This window comes from Symphalangus syndactylus, chromosome 13 (assembly GCF_028878055.3).
Source record: "Symphalangus syndactylus isolate Jambi chromosome 13, NHGRI_mSymSyn1-v2.1_pri, whole genome shotgun sequence".
NCBI lineage: Eukaryota > Metazoa > Chordata > Mammalia > Primates > Hylobatidae > Symphalangus > Symphalangus syndactylus.
Genome location: NC_072435.2, coordinates 37,995,133 through 38,009,496, shown reverse-complemented (window position 1 = coordinate 38,009,496; position 14,364 = coordinate 37,995,133). Strand labels below are relative to the sequence as shown.

General features: G+C 43.5%; 1 pseudogene; it reads right to left on the bottom strand.

Annotated features, from left to right (window-relative positions):
- Positions 1–3,824: 3,824 nt before the first annotated feature.
- Positions 3,825–9,749, bottom strand: LOC129460893 (zinc finger protein 491-like; annotated as a pseudogene).
- Positions 9,750–14,364: the final 4,615 nt, after the last annotated feature.

Here is a 14,364-nt window from a genome sequence, read left to right as displayed (position 1 = left end):
GGACTACAAGTGCGTGCCACCATGCCTGGCTAGTTTTTTTATTTTTGGTAGAGATGGGATCTCATTTGGTTGTTCAGGTTGATCTCAAACTCCTGAGCTTAAGTGATCCTCCAGCCTCAGCCTCCCAAAGTGTTGGGATTACAGGTGTGAGCCTGGCCTCTTGGGCATCTTCATTGCTCCACACCTTACAATGATAAATTCAATATTCCGTGAATATTGCCTGGAGAAATTAGCATAGCCATAACTTGTGATAAGGCAAATCAGGTGTTGAAATTTGAACGTTCCTGGAAACTTCATTTAATAAACCTAATTTCGCTTATGTGTGAAAGTACTCATACATATTCATTGTTCAGACACAGATAACCATGGCAAGAAGATGAGGTGCTATGAAAAACTATGTTGGGACAACAGCTACTATCAAGGATTATCGTTGGCAAACCAGGACACATGGTCAGATGATTTCTCAGGCAGTTTTGTACCTTATATAAAGGTAGAAAGTGTTGGAACTAGAAGACATCGAGCTGGAGTCAGTTGCAGAATTGATGCTTTGCTTGGTACGTGGGGGACACTTCTCAGATATTTGCATTTGGTCACAGAAGTATTCTGTGTTGTGTGAGAGCAGAGGAAAAAGAGTGACCTTTTTTCCACTCTTAAGTCTCAGCACAACTCAGAAATCCAGTCCCCCAGACAGGATGTGTGGATGTTAAAGTCGCCCTCACCACAAGAGGGAGCTTCATTGACTTCCCCTATCTGGAAAATGGCTCAAAGCTGTTTTCTAAAGGACTTTTTAATGTAAGGCATGACAGTTGTTAGAAATAAAGGTAGGACAGGCATGGTGGCTCACACCAGTAATCCCAGCACTTTGGAAGGCCAAGGTAGGAGGATCGCTTGAGGCCAGGAGTTTGAGACCAGCCTGGGCGACATAGTGGGACCCTGTCTCTACCAAAAAAAGAAAAAAAGGTAACATCACTGAATTTGGTTTCATTTACATGATTTTTTTTTTTTTTTTTTTTTTTTTTGACAAGGTCTCGCTCTGTCACCCAGGCTGGAGTACAGTAGCTCACTGCAGCCTTGATCTTCTGGACTCAAGCAATTCTCCCACCTCAGCCTCCCAAGTAGCTGGGACCACAGGTGTGCACCACCACGCCCAGCAAATTTTTGTATTTTTTGTACAGATGGGGTTTCACCGTGTTGCCAGGGCTGCTCTCCAACTCCTGGCCTCAAGTGATCCTCCCACCTTAGCTTCCTAAAGTGCTGGGATTACAGGTTCTGAGGCACCATGCCTGACCAATTTAACTTTTCATAGATTGATTTTTAAAAAGTAATGAACCTGGCTGGGCATAGTGGTTATGCCTGTAATCCCAGAACTTTGGGAGGCCGAGGTGGGTGGATCACCTGAGGTTGGGAGTTCGAGACCAGCCTAGCCAACATGGTGAAACCCCATCTCTACTAAAAATACAAAAATTAGCTGAGTGTGATGGTACATGCCTGTAATCCCAGCTACTCAGGAGTCTGAAGCAGGAGAACTGCTTGAACCCAGAAGGTGGAGGTTGCAGTGAGCCGAGATTGCACCACTGTACTCCAGCCTGGGCAGCGACAAAGCGAGACTGTCTCAAAAAAAGAAAAAGCAATAAACCCTGCGAAATTTGATTGGATTTCCCAGATCCTAAAAAGTGCAGTGTAACAAAAAACTGAATGAAAAGAAGTAGGACTAACTGAGGTGAGAGGAAGAACCCTCTGTGGAGGTGACATTTGAGGTGACCTGATATAATGTATTAGTATAAAGGAAATGTTAAAATGAAAATTATGGGAGGCCATTGTTTTGGACTAAGCTTCTGCACTAGGCACTTAGAAACCAGACCAGACCAAAATGGAGTCACTCATGCTAAATGCCACATAACGAAACTGAAGCTTAAAGGAAGCGAATAGATCCCTATATATATGAGTTTGTCCATTGAAAACCAGTTCAGTTTCCTGTTGGCCAGACTAGTCTCGATTTGAGAAACATCAAGACACCTCCATAGTCAAGGCTAATAATGTCCAGGCTGTGTCCCATTCAGCACCTAAACCTGCACCTCTAGTGTTCCTTACCTTCACTGGCCATCCCAACACAGTACCTGCCTCCTGTAGAAAATCACATCTGGAGTGAAGTGGGTGGCGTTGTTTGTACTCTAACCAAACTCTCAGAGTGCATTTGGCCTTCAAGGGAGAAGGATGAGGCCGTGTTTGGTTTCAGACATACCTAACTCTGTATTACCATCTCTTTCTTGATCTAAGCGACACTCTGTAAAAACTGACAGGCAATGGGCTGGGTGCAGTAGCTCACGCCGGTAATCCCAGCACTTTGGGAGGCCGAGGCAGGTGGATCACAAGGTCAGGAGTTCAAGACTAGCCTGGCCAACATGGTGAAACTCTGTCTCTACTAAAAATACAAAAATTAGCCAGGTGTGGTCGCAGGCACCTGTAATCCCAGCTACTTGGGAGGCTGAGGCAGGACAATAGCTTGAACCCAGGAGGCAGAGGTTGCAGTGAGCCAAGATCGTGCCACTGCACTCCAGCCTGGGTGACAAAGTGAGACTCCATCTCAAAAAAAAAAAAAAAATGACAGGCAATGACCGTACCTTTCACTTATGTTGATACGTAATCTGGGGATGGATATGTCATCTGCACATAGAGTCAGGGGTTGGTCACTCATTGCTGCTCTTCCTGTGGTACCAGGTTTTGACTCTAGGGAGTTTCAAACAGGCTTCTCTGAAAAAGAGTTTGGCTGGTACTTCAAAAAAGTGATTGGATTGTTCCATGCCACTGTATAATATATAAAACTAACTTTTCCATGTTGCCTATTACTCTACAGTGGTGGCACAAAAGGGTTGCTGAACTCCTGTTCAAGATCAGCCTGGACAACATGGTGAAACCTTGTCTCTAAAAAAAAAATACAAAAATTAGCTGGGCATGGTCGCAGCTACTTGGGAGGCTAAGGTGGTGGGAGGATCGCTTGAGCCCAGGAGGTGGAGATTGCAGTGAGCCGAGATCACGCCACTGCACTCCACATTGTCTGGGTGATAGAATGAGACCCTGTGTCAAAAAGAAAAAAGAGGGTTACATCAAGAGCATATTATCTGAGCAAGAAAGGCTTGACTGGAATAGCGATGCTGACTTTTATCCTTCCTAGGCGTGCATTCAGACAGTTACATCAATATATTGACCGCATTTGACTCAGTAAGGACATTTCTTTAAAAGTATTATACAGCTTCCTAAGGAGTAAGTGACTTTATATATTTTTAACTGGAGCATTTTGTGGCACAGTGTTCATACACTGTAAGAAATATCTCAGGTTTTGGAGAATAAGTAAAACAAAAACAGGTCCACAAGTCTGGGAGCTGCCTCCCCTCACCACAAGGCCAAATCTTAAGCCTTTGGAGAGACACATGTCAGACACCTGCAATGTGAAACAGTGCTCCTCAGTGACCACGATGGAGCAGGACAAAAACGAGGGCATTCTGTAACCATATCCCTAGATGGGATAGAAGAAAACATATTTCAAATCATAAAAATAACCAAAAATTCCAATTCCCCTCTTCTCATAATGTGACTGACCAGCAATTGTCTTCAATTAGGTTTAACTCCAATCCATTCTTTCTCCTTCTAGGTGAGAACTACTATGATTAGCAGTGGTACAATTAAGTTCACATCCTGACAGCATCCAATATACAAAAATGACTCACCTCCTTGAACAGAGAACAATGCACCTAAAACAGAAATCCTGTAAGAAATTCTACGGAGAACCCTCTTATTGATATGTTCTGCAGTCATTTATGGCTTGCGGTCATATTTATTACTACAATTTATTACATCCTCTTTGACAACAGTTTTTTTAATACTGGTGGTTTTGGGCAAAAGAGCACTCATAACAGCAAGATTTAACTTCGGAGATTATAAAAGAATGACAAATTATGGTCAAGATAAAAATTGTGGCTGGGAACAGTGGCTCACGCCTATAATCTCAGCACTTTGGAAGACTGAGACGGGAGGATTGCTTTGGCCCAGGAGTTGGAGACTAGCCTGGGGAGCATAACAAGACCTCCTCTGTACTAAAAATTAAAAAAAAAATTAGCCAGGCATGATGGTGCACACCTGTAGTCCCAGCGACTCAGGAGGCTGAGGGAGGAGGATTGCTTAAGCCCAGGAGCTCAGAGCTGCAATGAGCTATGATTGCACCACTGCACTCCAGCCTGGGTTATAGAGCAAGACCCTGTCTCAAAAAAAAAAAAAGGTAAAAATTATAAGTAGATATGCCTGAAAAGTGTAATTTACATCTCGAAATAAATGAGGTTTATACACATGGTGATATTGACTCACAATATCAAACAAATAACTTGGTAACAGTATACATTTGATCTGATCCATGTTGACAAGGGATATTTTAATAGAGCTTCTCAGTATACAAAAAAAAGATAACAACATTTGTAAGTACACAACCGAAAAACAGTGAATAAATTTTTTTTTTTTGAGACAGAGTCTTGCTGTGTCGCCCAGGCTGGAGTGCAGTGGCGTGATCTTGGCTCACTGCAACCTCCACCTCCCAGGTTCAGGCGATTCTCTTGCCTCAGCCTCCCGAGTAGCTGGGATTACAGGCATCCGCCACCACACCCAGCTAATTTTGGTACTTTTAGTAGAGATGGGGTTTCACCGTGTTGGTCAGGCTGGTCTCAAACTCCTGACCTCGTGATCTGCCCACCTTGGCCTCCCAAAGCGCTGGGGTTACAGGCGTGAGCCACTGCACCCAGCTGAATAAACAATTTTTAAGAAATATGTACAGAAATCTTTGCTCCCTCAAAAATACACATTGTCAATCACATATAATCAAAGATAATTGAAAATGAACTGACGCATTACATTCTCCTGTGGATAACAGGAAACACTGGACATTTCCTGACCAGAGCAAGGTGTTCCTTCTCACATGAGAGTCCTAGATGAGACCAGTCACTGCACAGGGCAGCAGAGCTCTCACCAAGTTGGTTCTGATGGCAGCATAGTAAGCTGTCAGGCTGAATCAAGAACAAGGTCACTACCAGCAGGAACAAAGGTGCATGTAAACAAATCACACCTCCTACCAACTCAATCTGCAGACTAAGAGAGTTGAGCATCAGAGAACATTCCCCACCCATGACAGTCCGCATTCTTTCTCTGGTATGGACATTACAATACTTAAAGAAAAACCAAACTGTAGATAGAACTTGAATGTGGAGCTTCTGGGGACATCTTTGGAAACCTACACCTCTGAGAAAAGGAAAGTCAAGAGATTTGGAGGATACTCTCAATTGACAAGCAAGAGAATCAGGAAAATGGGCTAGAATCAGGGGACCACACAGCCCATATGAATGTGGCTGGCTCTAAAATGTGACTAAGGCCTTCCTCATGTCTGCCTTCGAAATCATATGTAAGATAGGCCACTGATGAATCCCAGTGTGGCATCCCCTAACTCCATCTCTACATTTATTGCTTTCCTTTATTGAGACCTCAAGCTGGGAGGGATGCTTGAAGCCAGGAGTTCAAGACCAACCTGGACAAGATAGTGAGACCCTGTCTCTACAAAAATAAAAATTAAAAAGTAGCATTTCTCTCATATATTAATAGTGTGAGTTCTTTCATGTTTTCGACAGTAACTGGAATGAATGAAGGCTTTCCCGCATTCCTTACATTGGTAAGGTTTCTCTCCAGTGTGAATTCTTGCATGTATTCTAATATACATGGAACAAGTGAAGGCTTTCCCACAATGCTTACATTCATAAGGTTTTTCTCCAGTGTGAGTCCTTTCATGTCTATGAAAGGAGCGGATACAATGAAATGCTTTCCCACATTGCTTACATTCATAGGGTTTCTCACCAGTGTGAGTCCTTCCATGTATTCAAATGTACTTGGCAGATCTGAAGGCTTTCCCACATCACTTACACCCATAGGGTTTTTCTCCAGTGTGAGTCCTTTCATGATATTGAAACGAAGTGGAACTAGTGAAGGCTTTCCCACATTGCTTGCATTTGTAGGGTTTCTCTCCAGTGTGACTTCTTTCATGTCTTTGAAATGAACTGGGAGAGTAAAAGGCTTTCCCACATATCTTACATTTACGAGGCCTCTCTCCAGTGTGCATTCTCATGTGTCTTTGAAAGCTTATAAGGTGAGATAATGCTTTCCCACATAGTTTACATTCACAGGGTTTTTCTCTTGTGTGAGTCCTTTCATGCCTGTGAAAAGAACTGGGACAATTGAAGGCTGTCGCACATTCCTTACATTTATACGGCTTCTCTCCTGTGTGTGTCCTTTCATGTCTGTGAAAGGAACTGGAAAAATTGAATGACTTCCCCACACTACTTACATTCATATGGCTTCTCCCCAGTGTGAGTTCTTTCATGGATTCCAACAGAACTGTGCCAAATGAAGGCTTTACCACATTGCTTACATTCATATGGTTTCTCTCCAGTGTAAGTTCATTCATGGGTAAGGTATAAACTGAGACAATCCAAGGCTTCCCACAAAACTTACATTTATAAGGTCCATCTCCACTGTGCATTACCATATGTCTTCGAATGCTTGCAGGAGAAATGACATATTTTCCACATTCCTTACAATCAAAAGGTTTCTCTCTAGTGTAAGGCCTTTCATGTGTTCGAAAGCAGTGGCTATAACTCAAGGCTTTCCCACGTTGTTTATGTTTATATGGCTTCTCTCCAAATTTCTGGCACTTACATGGTTAGTGTCCAATGTCAGCTTTGATGTTCCTATTAAGGGATGAATGTCCCATGAAGACTTCTCCACACGTACCACTTTCACATGATTTTACTCCAGGAAGAGTTTTCTTGTTCAGCAAGTCTTCCGGAACCTGGGTGAAAGTTTCTCCACACTGATTACCTTCTGTACTCTCAGAGTCTCTCTCCCATAAAATTTCTGTGAAAAATGCCAAGCACATAATTAAGGGTCTGTTTATAAGTGATTTAATATTCGTTAATAAGTATTACACTTGCATTTTTAATGTTTTTGTTTTTTTGGCACAAAGTCTCACTCTGTTACCCAGGCTGGAGTGCAGCAGTGTGATCATAACACACTGCAGCCTTCACCTCCTGGGCTCAAGTGATCCTCCCACCTCAGGCTCCCCAGAAAGTTGGATTACAGGTGTGTGCCACCATACCCAGCTAATTTTTTATTTTTGGTAGAAATAGAGTCTTGCTGTGTTTCCCAGGCTGATCATAGGCTCTTGACCTCAAGTGGTCCTCTTGCCTTGGTCTCCCAAAGTGCTGGGATTATAGGCATGAGCCACCATGTCCAGCTTCATTTTTAACATTATCCTGCAAAGTGTAGGCTTTCTGCCCTGTCTGAATTGTTTAAACATGAATGGATCACACGTTCTACAAGATGGCCCTGTCTATATCTATCATCAAAAAAAGAATACTTACATGAGGTTTCTTTTTTTTTTTTGAGATGGAGTTTTGCTCTTGTTGCCCAGGCTGGAGTGCCATGGCGTGATCTCAGCTCACTGTAACCTCCGCCTCCCAGATTCAAGCAATTCTCCTGCCTCAACCTCCCAAGTAGCTGGGATTACAGGCATGTGCCACCACGCCTGGCTAATTTTGTATTTTTACTAGCGACAGGGTTTGTCCATGTTGGTCAGACTGGTCTTGTACTCCCGACCTCAGGTGATCCACCCACCTTGGCCTCCCAAAGTGCCAGGATTACAGGCGTGAGCCACCGCGGCCAGCCGAAGTTTCTTAATACTATTTCCAAGTAAACTATTGTATGAACATTAAACCTCTGTATCACATTGAAATATATGTTTTTCGAGAAAATTTTCTAAGAATAAATACATTTTATGCTGAGCTTATTTCTTTTGTTGGCTTCTTTTTAACAATTTCTGACAATGTGAGATTTTCTTCAGACATTTCTTTGTCTTGTGAGTGTAAATTATCTTAGGTTTCTCCTGGGATGTTTGTACTGATCTTCAACGTTCTGGTCTTTCCATTTTTTCCCTAAAAAATAGTCCTGAATTAGTATAAGGTATTTAAAAAATCATTAGATTCCATGTTTATGGGACACTGCAGCCATGCCTGATTTGTTCATCGAAGGATTGCCTATCCATATTCCAAATCCCTGAATAGCATTGATAAGCTAGAAACATGTTATTCAATTCACTGAGGGAGGTAATATTGTCACCCCTACCTATAGAGATGAGGTTCCTGAAGGTTTCCTGCATCACATCTCTGTAGAGATTCTTCTGGAAAGGATTCAACAAGGCCCACTCCTCCTGGGTGAAGTTCACAGCCACATCCTTAAAAGCCACTGGGTCCTGAAACATCTCACATTGTAGAGGAGGATGGGTGAGAGTGACAGCACTGGGGGCCTAGACTCTATTCCTAAGAAATTCTCATGATGCTGTGGACTCCAAACATTTATTCCCTGCCTCTGTCATCAGACCTCTTACTCCCCTGTCTATACTCACTTCTTCTCAAACAGCAATTTTGATGCCAGAGTGTAACTATGGGTAAAGCAACAGCAGAATAGGAAAATGTAGCCTTCTGCCACGTGAGGACACAGCAAGAGGATGGAGTTCATGAGGAACGGACCCTCTGGACATGGTACTGGCCAGTGCCTTGATCTTTTTTTTTTTTTTTTTTTCTGAGATGGGGTCTCACTCTGTCACCCAAGCTGGAGTGCAGTGGCGCGATCTTGGCTCACTGCAGCCTCTGCCTCCCGGGTTCAAGCAGTTCTCCTGCCTCAGCCTCCTGAGTAGCTGGGATTACAGGCAGACGCCACCATGCCCAGCTAATTTTTGTATTTTTAGTAGAAACGGGGTTTCACCATGTTGTTCAGGCTGATCTCAAATTCCTGATCTCATGATCTGTCTGCCTTGGCCTCCCAAAGTGTTGGGATTACAGGCGTGAGCCACCGCACCTGGCGTGCCTTGATCTTAGACTTCCCAGCCTCCAGAACTATGGAGCTGAATTGGCCCTCCTCCCTTGGACCTGTGCTGGACTTAGTGACTCACTTCCAAAGAACAGAGTATGGAAAGGGGAAAAAATGGTAACTTTAAAGTGGAGAAACCTGACAAACACTGCTTTAATCAAGTGATCAAGGTTACTGTCACCAGGTGTATCAAGTGATGAGCCTAGACACTTCACCTTTGTGGCATTCTCCCGCAAAACACCTAACTCCAGTCTAATCAGGAGAAAAATTCCAAATTGAGGAACTTTCTATGGAATACCTGACCAGCACTCTTAAAACTGTCAAAGTGATTTTAAAAAACAAGGAAAGAGAGAAATTGTCACAGAGCAGATCAAGGAGACATGAAGACTAAATACAGTGGGGTATACTGGATTGGGTCCTGGAATAGAAAAAGGATATTAGTGGAAAAACTGTTGAAAATCTGGAGTTTCACTAATAGTAATATACAAGTGATAACTTCTTAGTTTTGATGGACCATGGTTATGTAAGATGCTCACATTAGAAGAAAATGGGTGACGGGTATATGGGAACTTTGTATATTATCTTTGCAAGTTTTCTATAAATCTAAAATTATTCCAAAATAACAAATTTATGGCCAGGCATGGTGGCTCATGCTTGTAATCCCAGCACTTTGGGAGGCCCAGGCGGGCAGATCACCTGAGGTCAGAAGTTCAAAACCAGGCTGGCCAACGTGGCAAAACCCCGTCTCTACGAAAAATACAAAAATTAGCCGGGTGTGGTGGCAGGCACCTGTAATCCCAGCTACTCAAGGAGGCTGAGGCACGAGAATCGCTTGAACCCAGGAGGCAGAGATTGCAGTGAGCCAAGATAGAACCACTGCACTCCACCCTGGACAACAGAGTGAGACTCCATCTTGGAAAAAAAAAAAAAAAGAATAGGAAAATGTCTCTTTTGGTGAATCCGGAGAGAAAGATGTGCTTCCTGGGTACCCCAATGTCTCTTCGTACATCGAATGTGTAGCATCTTTCATAACAGAGTCCTACTAATTCATGTGCAGAAAAAAAAGCTCATAACAGCAGTCCTGAGACTACATATACTTGAAAATGTTTGTTCACAAAGTTTAACGTTTGACAGTATCTGGAAAGTGGATTTGATTCTGATTCAAACAGCACAGGCGAATCCAAAAAAACAAACAAAAACTGAATTTTGCATGGGATCTCACCAACCCAACTGATTAAGAGAGTCATAAGTAACTGAAACAGAAACCCATGACCAAAACCATTGTGGGAAATAATACTGGGGTAGGACAACATAAATGTAATTGATGAAGTGCTGAAGGCTGAATGGGGACAAGGTTTAGAGGTAAAAACTCTGTGGGGGGGCAATCTTAACAAAAAGGCAATGTGATTTATGAAAATTAAGAACTTTTGTGCAGGGGAACACACTATCAACAAGGGAAAAGAAAACTCATCAATTTGGAGAAACTGCTGGTAAGTCATATATCTGGTATGGTCTTAATATTCAGCAAATATAAAGAACTTCCATATTTCAACGATAAAAAACACATCAAACATGCCAAATGGAAAGCTTTGATGAACATGCTGACAAACTGGAACCTATGTACACTGTCCAAGGGATTGTAAAATGGCTTAGCTATGAAAAACAGTATGGCGGTGCCTCAAAAATTAAAAACAAAATTACCAAATGTTCCAGCAACCCACTTTTGGGTCGAATTATATTCAACTCAAAAGAATTGAAAGTAGGATCTCAAAGAAATATTTGAAAACCATTAATGGCTGGGCACAGTGGCTGATGCCTATAACCCCAACACTTTTAGGAGGCTGAGACAGGAAGATCAATTGAGCCCAGGAGTTTGAGACCAGCTTAGGCAACAGAGCGAGATCCAATCTCTATAAAAAATAAAATAAAATAAATTGAAATCCATTGTTCACAACACCCAACAGGTAGATCAACCTAAACGCCAATCAATGGATGAATGGATAATGAAAATGTATATATATACACAACAGGATATTTATTCTTATAAAATGACATCCTGTCCCATACTACGACAGGTATGAAACTTCATGATACTATGCTAACTGCAAAAGACCAGTCAGAAAAAGAAAAATGCGGTATGACTCATCTTAGAGAAGTTATATAAAATTGTCAAACTAACTCAACGGTACACTTAAAATGCTTGAGCTAGTAAAATTTTTAAAGTTTTTCTTATTGTAATTAACTAGAAAAATTATTGTACCAAAAAAAAAACTAATTGACTAAAATATGGGCAACGGCACAATCTCGGCTCACTGCAACCTTCGCCTCCCAGGTTCAAGCAATTCTCCCGCCTCAGCCTTCCGAGTAGCTGGGACTATAGGCATGCACCACCATGCCCAGCTAATTTTTGTATTTTTAGTAAAGGCAGGGTTTCACTATGTTGGCCAGGCTGGTCTTGAACTCCTGACCTTGTGATCCACCCGCCTCGGCCTCCCAAAGTGCTGAGATTACAGGTGTGAGCCACCACATCCGGCCAGGCAATGGATTTTAATGACATTTCTCCCAGACATACACAAATTGCCAACAAGCACATGAAAAGATGCTCAATGTCAAGAATCACGCATGGGGTTTTACCCAATGTCGTTTTGGGTAGTTACTGAATAGTTTCCTCTCATAAAAAATATTCATAAACAAGGCCGGGCGCGGTGGCTCACGCTTGTAATCCCAGCACTTTGGGAGGCCGAGGCAGGCGGATTACAAGGTCAGGAGATCGAGACCACGGTGAAACCCCGTCTCTACTAAAAATACAAAAAATAAAACATAGCTGGGTGTGGTGGCGGGTGCCTGTAGTCCCAGCTACTCGGAGAGGCTGAGGCAGGAGAATGGCGTGAACCCGGGAGGAGGAGCTTGCAGTGAGCCGAGATTGCGCCACTGCACTCCAGCCTGGGCGACAGAGCAAGACTCCATCTCAAAAAAAAAAAAAAAAAAACATTCATAAACAAAATATAATTTTTTTCTTTTAAAAATTTTATTTATTTAATAGAGACAGGGTCTCTCTATGTTGCTGAGCTGGTCTTAAACTTCTGGACTCAAGTAATCCTCCCACCTTGGCCTGCCAAAGTGCTGGGATTACAGGTGTAAGCCAGCATGCCAAGCCCTAAAGTTTTTGTTTTTTTGAGGAAGATTTTCACCCTGTCTCCCAGGCTGGAGTGCAGTGGTGCCCTCAAGGCTCACTGCAGCCTTGGATCTTCGGGGCTCAAGTGATCCTCCCGCCTTAGTTTCCCGAGTATAGTAGCTGAGACTACAAGAATGTGACACCATGCCCAGCTATTTTGTTTGTTTTCAGTAGAGATGAGATCTTGCTATGTTGCCCTGCCCACTCTGGTCTTGAACTCCTGGGCTCAAGCAATCCTCCCACCTGGGCCTCCGAAAGTGCTGGGATTACAGGAGTGAGTCACTGTGCCTGGACTAAAATTTTTTAAAAATGTTTTCTTTTCCGTGTCTCTACCAAAAATACAACAATCAGCTAGGCATGTTGGCACATGTCTGTAATCCCAGCTACTTGGGAGGCTGAGGCAGGGGAATCGCTTGAACCCAGAAGGCGGAGGTTGCAGTGAGCCAAGATAGCACCATTGCACTCCAGCCTGGGCCACACAGTAAGACTGTCTCAAGAAAAAAAAAAAAAGTTTTCCTTCTTTTCAGAGGTGTTGATAACATTTTTAAATAGTGCCATTTATTTGTGAAAAAATGATAAAATATGGCAGCTGTTTCAAATGTAGCATGAGAAACACATAACTGATAAGGATGTCAATTGGAGAGGGGAAGTTGGTGTTTTTGAATGTGAGGAGAAAACCAGAAATTTAGGGATTTATTGTCATATCTGGGAAGAACCAGGCTGGGGGAGGGGTCCCAAAAACTCCCTCCTTGATAAAACTAGTCAGGACCCTCAGAGCTCCCTTCTTCTTGACTAGACTTTGGCCTTTTCCCGCAGAGCCCTGTGGTAGCAAAAGCTCTTCTAAGGGAGTTTAGAGAAAATTCCCCCAAACCTGATATCCAATCAAGTCCCTTTTCCCTACGTTTGACAATCTCTTCCCTAATTCTTGACACTAAACCAACTTCCATCCTCTCCCTCACCTTGCCCATTAGCTGTAAATTCAATACTGTCATTGATGCAGCCTTCACCTCCTGGGCTCAAGCAATTCTCCTGCCTCAGCCTCCAGACTAGCTAGGACTACAGGAGCGGCCATCATACCTGACTAATTTTTTTTTTTTTTTAAACAGAGTCTCGCTCTGTCGCCAGGCTGGAGTGCAGTGGCACCATCTCGGCTCACTGCAACCTCCGCCTCCCGCGTTCAAGCGATTCTCTTGCCTCAGCCTCCCGCGTAGCTGGATTACAGGCACGTGCCACCACGCCCAGCTAATTTTTGTATTTTTGGTAGAGTCGGGGTTTCACCATGTTGGCCAGGATGGTCTCGAATTCCTGACCTCGTCATCCGCCTGCCTCGGCCTCCCAAAGTGCTGGGATTACAGACGTGAGCCACTGCGCCCGGCCATACCCGACTAATTTTTTAAATATTTTGTATAGACGGGGTCTCGCCATGTTGTCCAAGCTAGCTAGCATCACCTTGCCTTAAGCTGGAATGTTAAATATGCTCTTTTAAATTGGAAAGGAAATGAAACCCAACTGTAAAGAAAACAAAAAACAAAAAAACAAAAAACAAAAAAACCAAGCTCTATGGGGGAGGGGGTGGGAGGTGGGGCGGCGGGCCAAACTCTAATTAAATTGTTGTGCCTCACAAACTAGCCTTGTATAAAAAACGTTGTAATCTTGTTAAATTTCTTGGCCTTTTGCCTATATAAGCAAGAACGTAAACTTTTAAATTTGAAGCACTGAGCCCATTTCCGTGGAACCTGTGTTTTCCCAAACGGGCCATTCCCAGCTTCTTGCTTGAGTAAACTTTTAAAAATTGGAATCCGATTCTTCTGATTATTTCAGGTTGACAAGTCCACATACGGCGACAGCATCACTGTAACTAATCAAGTATTTAATCCAGTTTGCCTCCTCATGCAACTTATAAAGGCCTTTTCTTCAATCACAAGCCATGACCGGGTGTTTCTCACTCAGAAATCGCTGTTTGCTCCAACAAACTCTTTAACTGTTAACAGTGCCTCAGTTTAATTTTTAACAGAAGAAAGGCGGGACACACTCGACCTCCCATGACCCTCCCGTGGTCCCCTGCACAATCTGGGAAGACGCCGGGCTGCGGGCGCGGAGCTGCGCAGAGAGGGCTCCGGGGCCGGGGCCGCAGTCGCCGCGTAGGGACGGGACAGGACGCCCGGGGTCCCAGCTGCGGGGCCAGCCCCACCCGGCGGCCAAGGGGACCGAGGGCCAAGCCGCGCCATGGTGGACGC